This window comes from Dendrobium catenatum, unplaced genomic scaffold (assembly GCF_001605985.2).
Source record: "Dendrobium catenatum unplaced genomic scaffold, ASM160598v2 fragScaff_scaffold_880, whole genome shotgun sequence".
Classification (NCBI taxonomy): Eukaryota; Viridiplantae; Streptophyta; class Magnoliopsida; order Asparagales; family Orchidaceae; genus Dendrobium; species Dendrobium catenatum.
Window position 1 is genome coordinate 1,187,585 of NW_021319342.1, and position 22,266 is coordinate 1,209,850.

Sequence of the window (22,266 nt, forward strand, 5' to 3'; positions counted from 1 at the left end):
GAATTGGAAATTGTAATTAAAAATAGTGGTAGTAATATTTCTCCTGGATTAGATGGCATTACCTACTCATTTTTTAAAAACTATTGGATCATAATAGGTAATGAAGTTTGTCTTGCACTACAACAATTTTTGATAATAGAGAAGATTTGTTCAAAGTGGAAAGAATCTCTGGTTATTCTCATTCCTAAAATGCTTAATCTGGTTAATCCTTCAAGATTTCGTCCAATCAGCCTTTGCTGGTCTATATACAAAATTATTGCCAAAATGTTGCTGAACATGCTTTTAAATGTAGTTAACGGGCTTATTTCAGAAGTTCAAGCGGCTTTTATCAGAGGTAGATCCTTATCTAATCATGTATTGTTAGAAGAACTTTTTAATAAACTAAGGTTTTGAAAATCAAAGAAAGGTTTGGTGGCTATCAAGCTAGATATGCAGCAAGCCTATGATAGTATGGCTTGGGAAACATTGAGATTGGTATTGGATCATTTTGGATTTCCAATTAAATTCTCTAATCTCCTAATGGAATGTGTGGAGAATCCAAAATTTTTCATTATGATCAATGGTGAATTTTGAAGGGGATCAAAGCTAAAAGTATATTTAGACAAGGTTGCCCACTATCTCCCCTACTTGTTTATACTTTGCTCTAAAATTTTGACAAATGATTTGTTTCATAGAGGAAGGAATTTGGGGATAAAAATTTCTATAAATGCCCCTAGAATCTTGTTTATTGTATGCAGATGATATTCTCTTATTTTCTGAAGCAAAGATGAAGTGTATGAAGAAATTTAGGAGAATTATATCAGCTTTTTGTAGACGAACTGGATAGTCTGTTAATGAACAAAAATATGTTATTATGTTTGGGAAGCCGATGAAAAGGAAAAGAAGGAAAGCAATATCAATGTTATGGGGCTAAAAAATAGTGAATGAATTGAACTATCTTGGAATTAAGATGGTGTTGAGAAGGTTAGTTGCATCAGATTTCAATATTATCCTACATAAAGTTGCTACTAAACTTAATGTATGAGGCAATCAAATGATTTCTCTAGATTGAAGACTTGTATTGGTAAAATTGGTAATGTCCTCTTACCAATTTTTGTGGCTGCTCATTTGTTAATACCAATGAGTGTTCTAAAAGAGTTGGACAAGGCTTATAGGAGTTTTATTTGGGATCAACAAGGAGGGAATCATAATTTACACTATATGGCTTGGAAGGATTTGTGCAAAACATGGAAGGAAGGAGGTGAACGAGTCCATTCGGTGGTGTCTATAGATGGTCCTCTTAGAGCAAAATTTGCCTGAAGTTTTTTGAGGAGAAAAGATTCTTTGCTTAATAAGGCTTTAATGGAAAAGTATGGTGCTGATTTTTGGGAAGCTTCTAGCAAGGGCAATAGATAAACAACTTGGAAGATTTTATCTAATGGAGCTCAATTCCTTCATCCAATTACTAAATGGAAGATTGCTTCAGGTAAATTATAAACATCTTGAAAGCTGTATGGATTCTAGATAAAAGTCTATATAGATAGCCAATTTTTATTGTAGCGGGGAACTTTGATTTTCCTTCACTTGATTACTTTATAATTGATGGTAATTGGAATAAGGATCATCTTAAAGAATTTTTTGGAGAACCACAAGTGGATATAATTCTTCAAATTCAAATTTCTTCTAATTAAAGAGAGGATTGCTTGGAATTGAGGCAGAAATTTTTGGGTAAAAGTATCACAGCTTTGGCTTCTTGTTCTAATGATAAGGAGTTCATGGCGGTGGATTATGGAAGCTGGTTAAAAAAACTACACCTTAATGCTATAGTGGAATGTTTATTGTGGCGGCTTTTCAATAATGTAATCCATACAAATAGCTTTTTGATGTACTGAAGGCTATTGGGACATAATTTATGTCCTAGAGGATGTAATGGAGAGGAAAATTCTGAACATGTAATGGTGCATTGTTTAAAGCTACATCAAGCTATAGATTTGTTAAAGAAATGGGGTTTTTCGGTTCCAGTTTTTTCTTCAACTAGAGAATGCAAAATTAACATGGAACAGTTAGCTATGGATAATAAGTTCGTTGCAAAGTTATATTGTTCGATGGTATATTTCTCATGGAAAAGTAGAAATTTGGTCATGCATGTTAAGCATGAACTGAGTTTAAACTATATAGCCTCCAATGCTATTAGTTTTGCATCAACTTCAAATGTTAATCTATTCGTGGACCAATGGGGTGCTAACCAGCTGGATCAACTGTCTTCTCATTGGCACCCTCCTCCCCCATGGTGGATTATGGTAAACCTTGATGCTTCTTTAACAAGATCTAACAATGGTGGGATTGGTGGAGTGTTTAGAGATTCAAAAGGTAGATTCTTGCTAGCTTTTGGTTCAATTGCATTCATTGGGATATTGGATTATTGGAGTTGATTGCTTTCCCGTCATTAAAAAAAATCATCAAGGAGTGGATGTTGGATGCAAAAGGGATTATTATTGAAGGGGATAATCACAACATCATCAATTATTTGCAAAAATATGTGGATAAAGGTAATCAGAATGTACATAATGAAGAAGATGAAGACTTGTCATTTTTGGATGGCTTCGACAAAGTTTTTTTTTTTTTTCATTTTACAAAAAGAAATTGTAATAAGTTAGCTAATTTTTGTGCTAACAATGCTTTAGATGGTGATTTTTTTGGAAGACTTGAGTAGCAATAAGGTTCCTCCTTGGTTTATCAAATTGTTAAAGGAGGATTGTGATAGATGTTCTATCACATAGTAGTTTGTAATAGTTTTCTTTTTTATTAATTCATTTAGCATTTCTTTCAAAAAAAAAAAATCTCTGTTTTATTCTTCACTTCCTCCCTCAAAGTTGCTAGGGCTTGATCGACTCGCACTTCCTTAGGCTCTTCAGTTGGAACTTTATTCCTCATCTCCTCATGAGCTACCAGATTAACTTGGATGGGATTATGTACTCTTAGGGGTTCCTGGAAAGATAAATGATATAATTTATTAAGGGTTATTTTAGAAGAATGGGATAATGCTGCATCCCACCTATCATTAGGTTTTAAAGGAGAAGGCGCAGAAGGCTCACCAAATATATACTTAGTGGATTCCTGACTAGAATCCACTAAGTATTCTTTATGTATCACAATAGGCCCATCTTTATAGTTCCTGTCAAGCCACTCTTTGGAAGTTATGCAATCTTCCAACTCATGACCTGGCATTTGATGGTATGGACAATAATTAGGTTTCCCAACTTTACTAACATATTTTGACATTTTGGGCTCAAGAAGCTTAAATCCTAGATTCTTGAAGCCCCTAAACATTTTCGTGATAGACGCTCATTTAAATGGATATACTTTTTTTTTATAAAGTAATCAAGCTTTTAATTTTGTTCCTCTTGAGTCAGGTAAGGTTGAGGTCTAGGATGTTGATCACCTTGAGGCCTGTTATATTTTTTATATTAAGAAGATCGACATAAATTCTCTGGTTGAATCTGCATCAAATTTTCTCCCTTATCAATTATAAACACTATCCCTTATTTATTCTATAACACTTTTTGAGGTTTTAACTTCTTTATTTCTAAATAAGGTGGATCCTTTAAGAATGATAGCTAAGAAGCTTCCTCTTGTAGATTAGATGCTTTACTTAATAGCTTCTTGAAGTTTTTGTTTGTAAATCCTTTCACACGGAAGGCTACTAGATCATGGATATTTTTCAGGAGAATCTCCATAGCATGTTGTTCTTGCAACTATGATTCATATATCATGCTAATATTTCTCCAACTCAATTTATAGTCTACCAAGATTTCACCTGATTTCTACTTCTCAATTATTAGATCTATGATGGTGATGTGATGCTTTACACCAGTCAATTTCTTTATAAACATAGCTTCTAGATCATAGAAGGTATGGACTAACCCATTAGGTTGTTCAACATACCAATCAAATGCAATCCAAGATAAGCTACTTAAAAACTATCTGAATAGTAGCGCATCACTTCCACTAGCATTGAAATATTTAGCTATGAAGGTGTTGCTTAGGATTACCCATACCATCAAAATTTTTAAAAGAAGGTGGTACAAATCCTTTAGGATAAGGGACCAAATTATATTCTTTAGGGTATGGTCTGCCCTTCAAAATAAATAAGATACTTTGTGATTTAGCTAATGCCTCTCTTATTGTTCCACCTTCTGCTTGATATATGCTGACTGCACTGATGATAATCCTTTTTTCACAAGTTTATGCACTAATTTATCTAGTTCATTTCTCCTAATTTCCTTATTCTTAGTGTTCAACTGTACTATTTAATCTAGAGAAGATCTAACCTGAGTATCCAAAATAGGAGGAGCTTTTTCTTACATGATGGATATCATAACTACCATCTCTTGAAATTTTTATTCATCCAGAGTATATGTTCATCCTTTCGTGCATTTATTTTAACAGATGGTGAGTTCAATCTCCTGTTTCTTCCTTATCATCGTTATTATTAGCACCTCCAACTTGAACCTTACATTTCTTCTTTTTTTTCTCTTCATAGAGATGAACAAGTGTTGGCCATGTTGACACTGCCAGACATCTCTTCATTCATGTCTTCATCCTATGTAGCCTCTTATTCATTAATTTGGCAGACACTCTCTTTTAGCTGATCCACCACCTCTTTGATTGATATCCCTTCAACATTTTGTAGATCTACTAAAGTATATCTCTAGCAAGAGATAATTCTATCACGAACTTCCCCTTTCTTGATCTTTCATCCATTACATTATTCCTTTGACTCCTTAATACAGTTGGAGTGGGAACCATCTTAGGCTACCAAACCCTAACCCTATTTGATAATGGGACTGATTGATTTGTAAACTTTAGTATCCTCCTATCAAAATAAGAAGATGATTTGCTACATCATGAATGGTGTTGACCAACCCTTAATGGATATTGATTTGAAGGATAACTAAAAATTCTCATAAGAAGATTTTTAGACTAATTATAATATGGTGGAGATATGGTATTATACCCTTGACGGGCTAATGCTCCTTACCCTAGAGCTCTGATAGATGTTTGTTGACTGTTGACCCTATTTTTCACCTAGACTTGGGTCGAAGGGATGACCTGGTCAAATTGACCAATCCAGACCCCAAGATCACCTTCTTTGGGTTCAATGGGTCAGACCAAGTCTTTTGAGCTCAGACCCATGCCTTAGGTCAACCTGGTTGACTAGGTCAATCCGGGTTGACCCAAATTGACCCAAACTGCTTCCATTTGATCTTAAACCAATTTCATGGCTTCTAGGCTCAATCTCTAACCTCCCTTGGACTCAATTGACTAGGTTGACCAAGTCAACCATTGACTTGGTCAACCTAAGTCCTATTGGATCAATTTGACCAATTTAAGTCAAATTAAATCCCTTTTAATGCCTTTGATGGTTTATTAATTGTTCCTTGACTGAAAATCGTGGCTAGGGAGCTTAATTATCCCCTAATTAACCCAAGATATAATTCTCACTATCTATTGGATGCTTTGGGATATAAATAGGGAACCTAGAGCAACCTTAGAATGATCTTACATTCTATTCTCTCCAAGAGCTCTCTAAGCCCGTGACTTGACTTGTGTGAGTTCTTTGAGCTTTTCTACATCTTCTCCAACCCAAATCCACCGGTCAAAGGCCTCTGGTGGAGAGATCTCTGGCCAACCAAGAAAAAATTTGTACAAAGGCATTTTCCCATCAATTAAGGGCATCTCAAGGCTTGAGTTCATTTGAAGAATTATTCATGGTCAGTCTACAAGCTCAATCATACAAAGATCTCCTTAATACATCATTTGGATTAGGTAAAATCACAAACCCTAATTAGAAACACCTAGATATAATTAACTTTTTTTTATAACATGTTTTGTGCCGCATAAAGGGTCCTCCAATATTTCTGTTCATCAGTAAAATCTTGGTTTAAAATTTTGTAAAAATCCATCGAGCCCTTTGTGGGAACAAGCCCTTTCATTTTAGGGTTTCAGAATGCATAGGCCTTCATCCTTTGATGATACGGACCATTGATCCTTCAATCAACTATCCAGATCTCTCCTTCCAACGTGTGTCGTCTGACCGCGAAAGCCTTCAGTTGAATTGAGATCATGTCCAACTCAATCTTAACCGTTGATCCACTACTGCGCGAGATCAGAAGATGAATACCCTATGCTGACTCGTTTAAGTAAAATTGTGTGGGTCCTATCATCTCCGCAATCATGGGGCAATGATTGGTGCCGATGCCAATCATTACCAACGAATGGGCGCTGCCACCGTGATTTTAAAGGATGAATCCGAGGGTGCCACATGGTCATCCCAGCCGCCGACCACTATTTATATTTTAAATTAATTTTTAAATGATATTTAAATTATTTTAAAAACAAATTTAATTTAAATAGTTATTATAAATTATTTTTGAATTAAAAATATAAGTATTATATATCAAAATTTTTAGAAAATTATTTCCTTTAATTTAAAAATAAAATTCTTTTAAAATTATAACAATATTTTTTATTTTATTATTATTATATTAATGCATCTAGAAGATGGTAGTGAGGCTTCTTTTATTTATTATTATATTAATTCAATTATTATTATTATTTGAATTATTTTTATTAGTATTATTTAGATTATTTTAATTAATTTAATTATTATTTTTTTATTTTATAAAATAATTATTATTTAAAATATTATTATTTATAATTATTATTATTCTCTTTAAGTTACTGTTTAAAAGATCAATTTTATATTACCTACGTTTTATTATTTTAAAAGTTATTATTTCATTTATAAATGAGTGTATATTTAAAAATAAAAAGCTATTTATTTTTTATTTCAAATTGATTAATAATTAAAATATGTATTATTTTAATCAATCTTAAATTATTAAAAAAGAAAAACTATAGTATATTTACATTCATTTAATTAAAAATATATTTAAAATAATTATCTAATCATTATCTTTGAAAATTAATTTTATTTAAAAAAATTTATTTTAATTATTATTTAAATTATAGATTTATTTCCTATTTACATATTATTTTATTAATAGAGTTAAATGCAGTTTTAATAATTAAATATTTTAAATATAATTAATTTCTTAAAATTCACAAAAATTATTTTTAGTAATACTCTTAAATTCCAAAACTTTAATTATTTTTAAACTAATTTACTAAATTATTTTTTAAATGGTAATGATTTTAAAGGTTATTAAATTACTTTGAATTACTTAAAACTTAAAATTTATAGTGACTTCATTTTAAATCGGATTTTGACGGATGCTAATCACCTCATATTTTTTTTAAAAATTATGAATTTAATATAAAATAATTTTCAAAAGTTAAAAATCATTTGTTTTTTATTTGTATATTAATTTATTATCTTTATATTTAAATATAATTTAATAAATTAATATACTATTGTTTTAAATTAAAATTAATTCAAATTATTTGAAACCTTCTCGATGGCAAGTGGATCTCCTCTATATTAATCTTTGTAAATTAATTTTTAAATTATTTTAAAATTACATATATTTTAAACCCTTAATTTTGGGAGATCCACTAATTGGAATTTTAAACATAGATCATTCTTATGAACAACATTCATGGTGGAGTGAATCCAATCATCCACTAATTGCATTGATAAATGTGCTTACTTTTCCTTTTATCATCTTTTTCATCTGTAGGACACATGAGCACTTAATTTAGGCCCTCCTAGATCTTAAGATTGGTGTGTTTACTTTATTTATGTACTTCCTCCATGTTATCCTAAGGGTTAGTCATTAACATTGATTTTAAACCCATTTAACATAGAGACACCCTAAGGATAATAATTAAGGACCCTTCTAGCAAAATTTTAAAAATTCTATGACCTAGGGTAGATCTCCGACTGACATGAAACTTTTAATATTTAAACTTACTGACATCCTAAACCTCCCAGAATTTTTTAGGAATTTTTAAGACCTTTTAAACCTGTTATTTAACAAATCCTAATTTACCCGCTAATTAGGCCGCATTAAATTCAAAAAACTGTAATAAATCCATTTCAACTTACAAAATTACTTGTAATACCTCAAACTCTTTAGAATTCAACCCTTAACCTTAGGTAATTAGGGCTCATTAATTAAACTTTAATATGTTTAGATAAAAAATCACCTTTTTTATCTTCATTAAATAATAAATGTTTTTAAAAAATTCTACATTTTCTCCAAAAACTTGGGAACACTTTTCTAAATCATTTTTAACCTTTGGGGGTGATTCCAAGAGGTTTGGAGTTGATTTAGATCAAAACCTCTAAAACTCCCTTTATTAAATAATTTCAATAATTCATTAATTATCTGAATATTCTAAAATTCATAACTTGACCTAGAAAACTCTAAATCCATTAAATCAAATCCTAACTACTCCTTGTAAGGTCTAATATTTAAATAAAATACTAGAACCTCCAAACCTAGCCTGTTTCTAATAGTATCCATTTGGACTCCCTTAGCTTAGTATATAGGAGGACTCTAGACCGTGTAAATTCTGCTAATATAACTTAACTTTATAGATTATTACTCTAAGCATTAAAATGGACCAAAAAACTAAAATTAACTAAAAGTGATCCCAATTCACTAATATTAAAACTTTATTTAAAGTTTTCCCTTTTGGCCTCCAATAAACTCTAACTTTAAACAACCTAAATTAATTACCTGACATAGGACCTTTTCAAAGCCACACAAACCTACTACACACACATAGAATTATTTGCTAGGGCACCACTCTTAGCTCCAGGATTAGGGTCTATATTTTACTTTCCTTTCTACTTTCTGTGATATAATTGTGTGTGGCATGTGTGTTGTTTACCTTGATTGATTTGTTATGATGATTATTTATTTTATCATATGTTTTCCATACTCTTCTTATGATGTAATGTGTATATTAGACTGCCCATGGAATAAGGGTGCTTTTACTACTAATCTAGTCTTATGGTGGTGGCCACCCTCATGCAGCGCTAAAATAAATGTGGCAGTAATCATTAAAGATTTCAAACTAACATTTTTTTCTACAGATGCTCCAAAGACCGCTAAGCCCCCTTTAAAATTAAAAGAGCATGACCAAATGAGTTTATTTTTTCTACATAAATATTAATTTATTGGGATTTTATTACTTGTGATTTCTATTAGGATAACCATGCATGATTTTGAGTCTAGATTTTCTATTTTTAAATGTAACATAAATTGTTATATATTGAGTTATGAAAGTCTTTAAAAGTTTAGCATTTCAAACACTAGGTACCCAAAGAGAAAAAGAAAGGACCTTTATAGGGAATTTCTTAATCATTTGGGTTCTCTTTCAATGGAAGAACCATACAGAGCCCGAAGGAGATGATCCAAAAAAAGACAATCCGGATGAGGATGATCCATTCAAAGATGATGACTTAAAGATGAAATGACTAGCTTTTAAGACCTGCGTCAATCATTATGATTAGAATCCAAGATATTATCGGTGGGGCCTGACCACTATTACTTTTCTGTAGACCCTGAGTTATACATATATGGCACTTATCGTGGACTTTCTTTTCTTACTTTTTCTATAGATTTATATTGATGTGTTTACAATGATTATATAGTAAAAATTACATACTTTTTCTAGGTTCCATTTCTTGCATGTATATGGCCTGATTTTTACTAGGCTCTTTAAGGACTAAAATATTTTTCTACTCATAATTAAATATTAATATTTTAAGAATTAAATAACTTAGAAATCTAGTGACCTAGGGAATAATCAAAATCATCTGGGGTTGCATGCATATTATTGCATTTCTCTCTCCTTCTATAAGACACTTCCTCTCCTACGGGTAAAGTCCGGATAATCTGGCCTATGAGTATGAGGTTCCGGACTTGGGGAAGCCTAGTCTCTTTTAAAAAATATTTTTATAAGCCAATTTTAAAATCTCAAGCATACCTGATTTGCATCTTTTTAACTAGCATGCATTACATTAAAAATTAACTAAATTAAAATTTAATTACATTAGCTCTAGTAGCATTAACCCTATATAAGTTCAAGGAAAATTAGAAAACTCTCTAGATGTCGACCTTATTTCCAAAAACTTTCCTACCCACCCATATTTCATAAAGACCTGAATAGAATGGATTTTATGCATTTAGGAGGTTAGCTGGCTTTCCTTTTCAGGCAAGATATATGGCCAAATTGCAATAGTTAGGAAACAGGTGTTAGTTTTGGGTAGAATACTAAACCAACATTATATTTAGGGTTCAAGCCTACTAATTTCAGTGTCTCATAGTATGCCTCATCGGTGGATATGTTCCTTTTCTTTAGGTACTATAGATCCTACCTATCCATTGTTGCGAATTTGATTTCGGGGAATATAATTTTGATAATAGCAAAACATTTTTGTTTCTCTACGACTACCTTGCCTACTATCATTTCAAGTCCACAAGATCAATGCCAGTTTGTAATCTTTTCATTTTCTTGAGTTAATTATAAAAAATACGGTTCCTGATGCTAAGTAACCTTTGCTCATACATACTTGGGGGGGTTTTCTAACTATTTTAGAGTTTTTTTAATTTTACACATATCGTCCGAGATGATCCAAAAATTGGCCTAGACAATCAGTTAAAAATAGAAACCCTAATTAGGGCATCCAAGTTAAGGCAATTGTCATTAAGCATATTGTCCTGGATGATATTCATATCGACCGGGATGATAGGCTCAAATCAGAAAAATCAGCCTCCAGATTTATTTTGGTATATGTTATTTTTGGATATCATCCAGGACATCGTCTAGGACATCTTCCTGGATGATATAATGCAATTATATCTAAATTAATAAAGTAATTAAGGAAAGAAATTAAGGTTTGATTGCTTGATCATATCATCTTATATGATCTCTGGATTGGTCAGGACGATCAGTTCACAAACCTTAGTTGTTTCTGGACGATCAAATATCAGCCTGCTTCTATTCAGGGTGAAGTTTTGGATAATATGTGCTAAATTGAACTAATCATATGGGATGATCATGAGATCGGCCTAGATGATCAAGGTATTTTTACATCATCAACATATCCATTCAGGGCGATATTCTGGATGATATTCAATGATTTGTACTAATTGTACAGGATGATATCCTATCGGCCTGGACATTATGAACAAAAATCTTTTTCTCATCCAAAATTATAATGGTTGATTGAGCTAAATTTGTACAGATCGTACAAGATAATATTTATATCATCCTGGATGATAAAGTCTGTTTGTTGCAGTTAAGAGCTATTTCGAAGCTCTTTTATATAAGACCTCTTATTCTACCCAAGAGAACATCATTTGTTGTTATTCTGACCTGAGAGAGCCAAGAGGAGAGGGAGAGTAAGGGGGAGAGAGAGAGGATCTTATGAGGGGGATTTTCTGAGGGGTTTTCACAAAGGTTTCTCCAAGCAAGGGTCTATTTTCATCTTCTTCGATCGTTGTCCCTAGTTCCTTGGGGGTTCTAGAGAGATCTACTTCAGCATCTAAATAAGGTTCTCTACCTACTTCATGAGGAAGCAAAAAGAGTTAGGTTCTATGCCTACTTTTTGAGGAAGAAAAAGAAGTTGGATTCTCTGCCTCACCTGGGTTAGTGGAAAGGAGGTTTATATAGGCTTCTCCGCCTTGCTATGGTGCAAAAAGAGAGATACTGACTTTAGTGCAATACTCGAAGGGCGTCTCCGGGGAGTGGGCATAGGTCGAGTTTACCGAACCATTATAAATTTTTGTGTTCTTTATTACTGCTTCCACATTTTATTTTTGCACTTATTTTCTATGGGGAACTTTGGTTTAAGTTTGTGTTTTTGTTTAAAACATTTTAAAATACCAATTTACCCCTCCCCTTTATTGATTAGCCTTGGGACTAGTTTATTAGGGCTTAACATCTCTTTCAAACTTTCAAGTGGTATCAAAGTGGGATTCATAAAATCAAGTTTTTGAAAACTTTTAAATTTTGATCAATGACTAACTTTGGTAATTATAATGCTACGGAAGAATATTCTATTACCCAGCCACCTTTGTTTGACAATATTCCTTTTGATTTTTGGAAAACTTGCATGTTTATATTTTTTCAATCAATTGACTATCGCATGTGGATGCTTGTTAAGGATAGTTATACACCTCAGTCACGTGAAATTAATGGAATTAAAACTGAACTTCCTTTTACTGAATGGATTTTTTATGAATAGGATTTAACACAACTTAATGCTAAATGTTTGAACTATTTTTTCTGTGCTTTAAAATTTGAAGATTATATGCGTATTTCAACTTGTACTACTAGCAAAAAAATTTGGGATAGATTATGTATTATTTATGAAGGAACCAATGAAGTTAAATAATCTAGATTGAATATTCTATTGCATGACTACGAACGTTTTTGTATGAAACCTACTAAATTAATTTTTGACATGTATATTAGGTTTACTCAAATTGCCACCTCATTGCATGCTTTAGGAAGATAGCTAACTAATTATGAAAGAGTCAATAAAATTTTGATATGCTTAACTTCTTCTTTTGATTCTAAGATTACTATAATTACTAAATCTAAAGATTTGAATACTTATTCTATTGATAATTTACTTGGATCACTCATTGCTTATGAGCAAGGGGTGAATCAAAGAAATCTTGATACAGGTGGGAAAAAGAAAGAGAAAACTGTGGCGTTGAAGGACAATAACACAGACACTAATTCTTCTGGGTTTGAAAGCGATGATGTTGCCTTCATCACCAGGTAATTCAAAAGCTTTTTAAGAAAGAATAACAAGTATCATTAGAAGTGGAAAAAAAGTAAGCATAAAAAAAATTATAAAAGTTCATCTGATCTTGTTTGCCATGAATACAAGAAGCATGGACATGTCAAAGTTGATTGTCCTACACTTAAGGATCACTCAAGCAAAGAAAACGGTGAGGAGAAACCCAAATATAGGAAGGATAAGAAGCAATACTAAAAGATGTTCTAGGAGGATTCTGCTTCTAGCTCATTTGAGACCGAAGCTGAAGAGTAGATAACAAACTTATGCTTAATGGGTGATTATCTTAATCAGTCTGATCAAGAAGAGGTATGTGAACCAACCTATGATCAATTACTTAAAATTTGTGAAAAAATTCAAGCATCATATAAGAAACTTAAGAAATCATATGCTAGTTTTAAATTGGTGTTTTTGAATTTGTAAAAAGAGCATGAAGCATTAAGTAAAGAACACATTCAACTTGATAGCAATCACATGTCTTTACTTGATAAGTTTTATGATTTAAATAAAAAGCATTCTAAAATGATAATTGAGCATGATTCACTAAAAGCAAATCTCAAAGCATTTGAAAATAACAAACCAACATTACATGTATCATGTAATGTTAAAAGGAAGCATCACCACCCAAGTAGATTAGTAAATTCTTTTCCTGGTGTTAGATATTTTTCATGTGGCATGCTAGGTCACATTTTACACACTTGCACTATTCACCAAAATACACATTAGGTATGGAGACCCAAACTGCATGATCCATAGCATAATATACATGTATTGTATTCTTCTTTTTATAAGAAGGGACCCAAACCTATTTGGGTTCCAAAATCTGACATTTAATATTTTTTAGGTAAACTCTCATAAAAGGCCTCGTGAGAGCATGTGGTACCTGGACAGTGGATTCTCATGACATATGATTAGAGAGGCCATTCAATTCATTTTGCTGGAGATCAGGATAGGAGGCAAGGTTACTCTTGGTGACAACACCATCAGGAAAGTGGTGGGCTCATGCATAATTAAAAATTTCAAGAACCTTTTAATTGAAAATGTTTTGCTTGTAGATGAACTAAAATACAACTTGTTCAGCATCAGTCAGCTTTGTGATGAGGGCTTCATCATAAAATTCTTAGAAAATACTTGCATTATAAGCTTAAATAACAACAGTGTTTTGCAGAGAAAGCAGATCAACAATGTTTATATGCTTGATTTAAATAATATTGAATATGCTACTTTATTTTATTTAAAAACTTTTATTGATGATTCTTGGTTGTGGCATAGGAGATTATGTCATGCTAGTATGAAAACCCTTAGGAGAGTGACCTAAAAAGACCTTGTTAGAGGTGTTCCCAAGTTTAAATTCTCTAAAAACAACCTTTGTGATGCCTACCAATTAGGGAAGCAAGTCCAATCCTCTTTCCAGTCCGTTAAGGACATTTGTACCTCTAGACCTTTAAAAGTCTTTCACATGGATTTGTTTGGACCCATTAGTACTGCCAACTTAGGGGGGGGGAAGTCCATAGTTTTGTGATTGTCGATGATTACTCGAGATTTACTTGGATTAGATTTATGTCACATAAGAATGAGTCTTGATGAGTTTAGATCCTTCTCCACTTAGATTTAGAAAAAGTTAGGTTGTGAGATCTTAACCATCTATAGTGATTATGGGGGAGAGTTTGAAATGAGTATGATGGGAGAGTTATCCTATTTTTTAGGTTTTAGCATAAGATAATTGGATGATAGATTCTTTATAAGTCAATCAAAGTACATTAAGGACATCTTGAAGAAATATGAAATGGATAAAACCAAGCCAATAAATACTCCCATGATTTCTAATATTCAGATGGATAAGGACTCAAATAGAAAATCTGTTGATCAAAAGAAGTATAGAGGAATGATTTGATCTTTACTTTACCTGACTGCTAGTTGACCAGATATAATGTTTAGTGTCTGTCTCTATGCTAGATTTCAAGCTGATTCTAAAGAATCTCACCTGAATGCTGTTAAGAGAATTCTTAGATATCTTTTGGGGATCTAAAACTTAGGAATATGGTATCCTAGGCACAACACTTCTTTTGAGATTATTGGATATTTTAATTATAACTTTGAAGGATATAGGATGGATAGAAAGAGAACTTCTGAAACTTGCTAATTTATAGAACAATCTTTAGTTTCCTGGTTTAGTAAAAAACAAAACTTTATTGCACTTTCAACTGCTAAAGCTGAGTACATTATCTTAGGAAGTTGTGTGGCTCAAGTCCTATAAGTAAAGCAATAAATTCTAGATTTAAGATTACCTATAGGCACAATTTCAATCCTTTGTGACAACTGAGAATCAATTGGCTAACATCTTTACTAAATCACTGGCTTTTGACTCTTTTAGCATGTTAAGGACCAGATTTGGTGTGATTGACATAAATGCATGAACATAATGTTTACTAAATTTTGAATTTTCTTTTTTGCTTTTCCTTTCTTCTTTTGTTTATTTCACTTTATTTATTTTACTAGCTTTTATTTCTTTTTATTTTTATTTATGTTATTTTAGTTTTTTTTTGTGATCACTGCTGAAATTATAATTTATGACATGTTTTCATTTTAGAAAATTTGTAGTAAATACATCTCTTAATCTATTAAAGGGAGAAAACATCGTTGATTGTTTCTCTTCCTTTAACCTTTCTTAGTGGTGTAATTTTCTTTTTTAAATAAAAGTCTATCTCAAATTAACAACTTGACTTTGTGATTGAGATCTTTTTTATCTTACTATAGTAATCTATCTTATACTAATAATGTTCAAAGTCCTTATATTACTTTCAAGTTTTTTCAACATCTTGTCATTGCATTTATCATATAATTTTGATTCTGTTTTGTGGTTTGTTCTTCTTTATATTAGAGACTGAGTTTTTTTTTCTCTAATATCTGGAAGATATACTCATAATAGAGAGTATTTAAGAGTTTTGAAAAGGGTTCTAGTTTACCAAAAAAAGTGGTCAATAACGCCAAATTAAAAGATGCACAATGGCCCCAAATTGAGAAATATATACAAAGTGTATAAAAAATTTAAAGATGTGCAAAGTGCGCCATTCAATTGACAAGGGGCATAAAATGAGCCCACCAAAAGCAAGTTTTCTTCTCTTTAAAACTTTAAAATGTTAGAAAAATTAATGTGTCACTTAATATTTTCAAAGGTTTGATTTTGAATTTCATGATTGTAATAAATTACTTTGTTATATCATTCTATAAGATTTTTTTTTGAAATTAAGTCTTTAATGAATCTCTTTTTCTTATCCAATTGGTTTTTCTGAGTTAGGTCTTTTTAAAAAAAAAAATGAATTTTTTCCTGAGAGAAGTCCGAGCCAGGGTTAACAAGATCATATATTCTACTGATTTGAAATTTTGATGATGTTAACTCATTGGTCTTACATGTTTTTAAAATCAATCACATGAAGACTTTGTCATATTCATGCTTTGATTAAAAAAAAATCGCTTTCATTCTTCTTTTTCTGGTTATTTTTTCTCCTCCTTTTTTGTGATGTCAAAAGGGAGAGTAGTGTTTATATTATTTTTCATTTTAATTAGGTTGTTTTTCTTTTTATTTAGGTATGACTATTTAGTTATTTTTCATCATGAAAAAGGGAGAGATTATTACAAATATGATTTCGAAGAATATAATTTTGATGAAATTAAAATACTTCTATTTCTCTACGACTGCCTTGACTACTAATATTTTAGGTCCACAAGATCAAATTGCAATTTGAACTAGCTCAAGATTGGGTAGACTAGGTCTAAGTCTGTTTGTAATCTTTTCCTTTTCTTGAGTCAATTGTAAAAGTTGTGATTCCTGATGCTAAGTAACCTTGCACACACACACACTTAGGGGATTTTTTCTAACTGTTTTATAATTTTTTATTTTGCTTACATCATCCGCGATAATCCAAAAATTGGCCTGGATGATTGGTTAAAAATAGAAATCTTAATTAGGGCATCCTGGTTAAGGCAAATGTTATTAAGTGCATCATCTTGAACGATATTCATATCGGTCGAGATGATAGGCTCAAATCAGAAAGAATTAGCCGCCATATTTATTTAGGTATATGTTATTTTTCAACATCATCCAGGACATCATCCTGGATGATATAATGTAATTATGCCTAAATTAATTTGGTAATTTAGGAAAGTAATTAAGGTTTGATTTCAAAATCATATAATCCTGGACGATCTCAGGATCGGCCAGGATGATCAGTTCACAAACCTTAGTTATTCCTAGACGATCAAACATTGGACTGCTTCTATTCAGGGTGATGTTCTAGATGATATGTGCTAAATTGAACTAATCATACGGGACGATCGTGAGATTGGCCTTGACAATCAAGTTATTTTTACATCATCAAGACATCTATTCAGGGTGATGTTCAAGATGATATTCAACCATTTGAACTTATCATATAGGACGATATCTTATCAGCCTGGACGATATGATCAAAAATCTTCTAATCGTCCCATATTATCCTAGCTGATTGAGCTAAATTTGTATTGATCATACAGGATAATATTTATATCTTCTTGGATGATAAAGTTCATTTATTGCGATTAAGAGCTATTCCAAAGCTCTTCTATATAAGACCACTTATTCTACCCAAGAAAATATCTTTTATTACTGTTCTGACCTGAGAGAGCTAAGAGGAGAGGGAGAGCAAGGGAGAAATGAAAGTTTGTTAGGGATGTTAAGCCCTTAAGAACTAGCTCGAGGCTAACCAAGAGGGGGAGTAAATTGGTATTTTAAAAATTTTCTTTTAGCAAAGCACAACAAAACTTGAAACCAAATCACCATAAAAATCAAGGTGCAAAAATAAATAAATGCAGAAGCAAAATAAAGAAAGATCACACCTGAATTATAGTGGTTTGGTCAATCCTTGACCTATGTCCACTCCTTGGAGGCACCCTCCAAGTATTGCACTAACTAAGTGTCTCTCCTTTAGCTCCCACAACTAGGCGGAGAAGCCTTTACAACATACTCCTATTCACCAACCTCGGTGCGACAGAGAACCGACTCCTTTTGCTTCCTCCTGAAGCAGACAGAGAACATAGAACTTTATTAAAGTAGACCTCCCAAGAACCTCCTAAGGACGAAGGATAAAGAACGGAGACGACGACTTGGAACCTTTCTTGGAGCAACCTTTGTGAACCCTCTCACAAACTCCCCCTCATAAGTTCCTCTCTCTCTCTCCCTCCCTCTCCCAAGGCTCTCTTAGGTCAAGATAATAACACTCAAGGTCTTAAGCATGAGAAAATTCTAGTCCTTTAAATAGAATTTCAAGAACCGACATTATTGTCCAGGATGATATAAATATCGTCCTGGCCAATAAGTACAAAAATAAGCTCAATCATCTGGGACGATCCAAGACGATCAGAAGAAAATTGATTACATCATCCATGACGATACAATATCATCCTGGATGATTAGTTCAAAACCGAGTACAATCATCCTGAACATCGCCCTGAATAGAGTATGGTCGATGTCAATCATCTAGGACATAGTCCCGACCGATTCTGCGATCGACCCGACCGATGTGATCGTATCAATCATCCTTAATTGTTTTCCATAATTGCCTAATTAATTTAGGCATAATTTTGTTGTATCTTCCAGGTCGATTTGAAGATCATACGGGATGATAATTTAAAATAAAGAATACCTAAATTAATTATGGTGATTTGAGTCTATCGTCCTGGCTGATACACGTATCGTCCAGAACGATTTGCTTAATGACGGCTGCTTAACTCGGATGCCCTAATTAGGGTTTCTATTTTTAGTTGAATTATCCTAGCCAATAGGAAAATCGTCTAGGCCGATGTACTCAAAATAGAAAAATTCAGAAAACCCCTCAAGTGTGTGTGTGCAAGGTTACATAGCATCAGGAACCACTTTTACAATTGACTCAAGAAAGGAAAAATTACAGACTTGACTCAACCTAAATCTACCCGATTTTGAGTTGGCTTGAGCTGTATTCGATCTTGTGGTCCTAAAAAGTTAGTAGGCAAAGTAGTCGTAGGGAACCTTGAATATTTGCTATCATCAAAAGTCTAATCCATAATCTCAGATTCGCAATAATCTCCCCCTTTTTGATGATGGCAAACATAAATAGAGAATTCAAAATAGTTATGGTAGTAAACAGTTATGGCAGTTTAGTAAGAAAAATAGTTCACTAAATTCAAAATACAAAATACATCAAACTACTCCCCCTTTTGAAATCACAAAAATGAGGGAACCATAAATAAAAACATAACAAAAACTAAAAAAAAAAAACAAACAAACTACAAAAAACTGAAACTAAAACTAGAAGGGAAACAAACTAAAAAAACACAAAGAAAATTAAAGAAACGAGGGACCCTGATCATCAGACGGAGGAGGTGGTGGTGGTGGCTGCTGGAAGAAGGTGGAAAATGTGGGAAAATGTGTCCCAAACTAGGCCATGTTCTGGTCGTACTACTGCTGTTGGTGTGCAACATAGGCATCGAACCGGGCCACATCCTCAGTGTGCTGCTACTACTGGTATGCAGCATAGGCATCGAACCAGACCACACCCTCAGTGTGCCGCTGGTGGTGGTGTGCTATGAACGTGTCGAAGTGGGTCTCAAATTATTCAAATCTTCACCAATTGATCCAGCTGAGAGTGCTGGCGGAGAGGAACAGGTTCAGGAATAGGAGCGGGAGTGGGAGCGGGAGCCAATTCCTCCTCTGCCCCCTGAGCTTTCCCATCTCCTGGGTGGAGATGAGTACTGTGAAGGGTATTGAAGGAATTATTTGAGTAGAAAGGTGGAGGATGGTTGGGAGGAGCAGGATATTGAAGTTGATATTTAGATTCTAGAACCTAGGCAATGAGGTGTCCTAGAGCTAAATTGGGTTTCATCTTTTGATCTAGATCGTGGATTGTTGTCAAATGCACAATATAGCAAAAAATTAGATCAGTAGCATTGAACTCCCTATGGGCTAGAATGTAGAAGGTAGTAAGTGAAAGAAGTGGAGTGATGTGGACTCAGTCCCTGACTTTTGGAATAATAGAAGTGCGAAGGACATGTTGAATTGCCCTAGCATCTTCGCGTAAAGAGCTAGTCTCTCCAACATGAAAGTGTGCATTTGTGTGGCGAAGGAAGTGATTTGTAGTGGAGCAGTCAAAGTTAGGATCAGATATAAGGGTATGCCACTTATCCCCAATGGTGGACAGCTGCAATAATTCAGCACAATCCTGATATGTGATTTTGATAGGGCATCGATTCACATAGGAGGTGAGAGCAGTATATGAAGAATTTATGCGGAGGTTTGCATATAATTCAAAGAGAAGTTCATAACTAAAGGGTGCTGCAAGGGTGATAATAAAGTAAAGAGAAGTGTGGGCAAAAAGATCCAGTATCAGATAAGAGAGATAGGCTGGATTGATGGTTCATAAGACAGTAATGCCACACTCCTTGTAATGGTGGTAGGCAGCCTGATCGTCTGCCTCCCTGAATTGAGGGTCTAGTGTGGTCCTCGAGGAGCATCCAGAGGTTTGTCGAACACATTTTTCTCCAGCCATAAGCAGGAAAAGAGAAAAGAAACAGTAAGCAATCAGGGAGTACAAGGAAGTGTGAGAAAACCGGGCTGAAATTTGGTTGTATTTAAAGAATCGGATGGATCATCCAGGCCGATCACAGGATCATCCAAGAAGATCCGGTGCAATTATTGTGAATAGCCTGATTGGTCAAAAAGGCAGTCCGATCGTCCGGGCCGATCATATATTGGCGAGGACGATTAGACATAGATGATCATCCCGAGGAGTCAAGCCGGACGACCGTTGAAAAAGAAGATCGTCCAGGCCAATTAGGTGGATCATCCAGAACTATGCTCAATAATGGATCATACCGACTGAATTTAAAACATTTTAACTCATGCACCACGTGCATCATCCAGAATGAACAGTGGTTCGGTCAGGACGATTGTCCAAAAAATGGATCATCCCGGGCAATTTTAAAGATTTTAAACATACTAACACGTGGATCGTCCAGGATGATCAAGTGTATCGGTCGGGATGATAACCAATAAATGCATCATCTAGGATGAAAAAAGATATCGTCCAGGATAATCAATATGATTGTAACAGAGGTCGATCATATCGTCTAGGATGATAAAGGATCGTCTAGTATGATTAGAGCAAAAAAGTCAGAATATTCAGTAGATGGAGTTTTTAAATCATGGAAAACCGATCGTCCAGGATGATATAAACATCGGCCAGGACGATATTACAAAAAATTTCAACTCAAAGGAGGGATGGAGATGATCGAGAAGGCCCAAAAACAAAAAGAAAAGAAAAATAACAATGATAAAACAAAAGTAAAAAAAAATACTTTTTTTTTAATCAAGGCATGAACATGATACAGTCTCCATGTGATTGATTCTAAAAATTTGTAAGTTAATGAGTTAACAACTTCAAAAATCCAAATAAACGGTAAAATATCCGATCATGTTAACCCTAAGCTCGAACTTCTTTTAGGGTAAAATCTTCTTTTGAAATCAAATGGCCTAACTTAGAAAAACATTTGGATAAGAAAAAGAGATCTAATCAAGACTTGGATTCAGATGACTTATAGAATAATATATCAAAGTAGTTTGTTACATCCGCGAAATTCAAAATCAAGTCTTTGAAAAATCTCAAGTGATACATGAAATCTTCTAAGTTTTAAGAGTTGGAAGAAAGGAAGATAGGTTGCTTTTGATGGGCTCATTTTATGCCTCTTGTCCATTGAATGGCGCACTTTGCGCATCTTTTGATTGTATTTATATTATTTTTTTTTTTCAATTTGGCGTCATTGCACTGTTTTTGACATCATTGGCCACTTTTTTTTTCATTATTTTTGCAAGCTAGATCCTTATCCAAAAACTCTTAAATATTCTTAGTTGTAAGTATATCTTTTAGATATTAGAGAAGAAAAACTTACTCTCTAATATAAGGAAGAACAATTCACAAAATAAAATAAAAAATTATATGAGAGATTCATTGACAGGATAATGAGAAATCTTAAAGTAACATAAAAACTTTAACTATTATGGTATAAGCTAGATTACTGTAACAATGTAGAAAAGATCTCAATTGCAAAATCTAATTGTTAATTTGAGATAGACTCTTGGTTAGAAAAGAAATTTTTATCAACAAAATATGCTAGAGAGAGAGACACAATCAACGGTGTTTTTACCCTTTAGTAGATTTAAGAGATGTAAAACATTAACTCCAAATTTTCAAAATAAAAAACAAGGCATAAGATATAAATTCAGCGATGATTTGAAATGAAAAAAAACAAAGCATGGCATAAAAAGTACCAAAGACAAAATAAAAAAACAACTAGAAATAAACAACCAAAAAACTAGAAAAATACAGCAAAGTAATCAGCAGATAAAACATCAATAGAAATCAAGTTCATGCATTAATATCAATCACACCCAATCTGGTCCTTAAAGTGCTAAAAATATCTAAGGCCAGTTG